The 1409-nt window shown below is 40.9% G+C and overlaps 1 protein-coding gene and 1 long non-coding RNA gene across 5 annotated transcripts in view; one reads left to right on the top strand and one right to left on the bottom strand.

Annotated features, from left to right (window-relative positions):
* The window catches only part of LOC109291597, a 2636-nt gene extending 1233 nt beyond the window's left edge, over positions 1-1403 (bottom strand). Inside the window, exon 1 of the long non-coding RNA XR_002095901.1 lies at positions 364-1403. This is a non-coding gene — a long non-coding RNA (uncharacterized LOC109291597). The remainder of the gene's footprint in view (positions 1-363) is intronic.
* COLQ (collagen like tail subunit of asymmetric acetylcholinesterase) overlaps positions 1-1409 on the top strand; it is a 108735-nt gene that overhangs the window by 95140 nt on the left and 12186 nt on the right. The gene's annotated exons all lie outside the window — the stretch shown is intronic.

Here is a 1409-nt window from a genome sequence, read left to right as displayed (position 1 = left end):
GACGGAGGCAAAGAAATCGTTAAACTTGTTAGCTTTGTCATCTGGTGTGACGACCAAATTTCCCAACACATCCTGCAAGGGCCCCACATTACCCGGGACCTTCTTTTTACCCCCTGTGTATTTAAAAAATGACTTCTTATTGTCCTTAATCTGGGAAGCTAGTCCCAGTTCCATCTCTACCCTGGCCTTCCTAACTACCCCCCTACATCCCCAAGCAACTGCAGAATAGTCCTCCCTGGTGATGACCCCTTCTTTCCATTGGGTGTAAGCCTCCTTTTTAGCAAGGAGACATTCCTGGATGCTTTTGGTGAGCCATGGAGGCTTGTGTGCTCTCCTGCTCCCTTTGATCCTTGTTGGGATTACCTTTTGTTCTGAAGCAGTCAATTATACATTAGCTCAAGCATTTTCAAAGACCAGAATTATCTGCAAAAATGCAAAGCCATATTTTGCTTGGCAGTGTATTTCTTTGGAACACCTGTTTATTGTTGATGTGCTTTGTATTTGTGTGTCTTCCTCTGGCCAGCATTTTGCTTCCAATTTCAGTTCTTCCATCTCACTGTCGGGTATCATTACTATCTAATAGGAAACACTTAATTTGTAAACAAAATTATCTGCAGAGCCCTCAGGGTTCATAAAACTATGATGTGCTAATTGACAGAAATAAGAAACCACAGAGCATTTCTGCAAACTAGCCCTTGTGTTAATCCTCAAATTGCAATTGTTGCAACTGTCCACTGTAAAGGTGGTTGAACTTGAGATGAAAGGTTGCTCAGGACAAGATCTACAAAAAAGCCAGTTTACGGAAATGGGCCGGTCTTAAAGGGCCTGTTTCTCAGGAAGGGTTGAACAACCATTTCCTGAAGCAAAAAGTAGCCCCTTGGAAGCATCCAAAACCTAGAAATGGAGACACTCAAACTCAGGAATCACTTTCTAGAAATCCCAGTTTCCACATACAGGGAGATGGGGAAGGATCACTTCAGTAGTAAAAAACAAAAATCTTATCAATATTGCATACATATAAAATCTGTGGTTAGGATTCTTGATTCTGTTGGGTTATAGCTCAATTCAATTAAATGAAGATACAACAATCTCCAATCTCTACCACCCCTGTACCGTCCCCCACACAGAGGAGATGGTAATAATCTGCAGATTTTTTCTGCAAGGTAGCTCAGTGTCCTTCTCCATGATAGGTATGTTTCTTACCCTTGAAATCAAGGGAAAGACAGTTCAACACTTGAAATCAGTGGAAGCCTGTTGCCCAGATAAGAGTTAAATGCTTTTCTGATTAAGTGGAATTTAGTCCAGAAGGTAGGGTATATATAGGGTATAACCTTAAAGGCTAACTAAGGTATATATAGAGAGAGAGTACAAGTTTTCATAAATTCAGGTTTAATTCATCAGACACTGTG

Source organism: Gavialis gangeticus, unplaced genomic scaffold, assembly GCF_001723915.1.
Source record: "Gavialis gangeticus isolate Ggan-Ray unplaced genomic scaffold, GavGan_comp1, whole genome shotgun sequence".
NCBI lineage: Eukaryota > Metazoa > Chordata > Crocodylia > Gavialidae > Gavialis > Gavialis gangeticus.
This window is presented reverse-complemented; position numbering and strand designations above follow the sequence as displayed.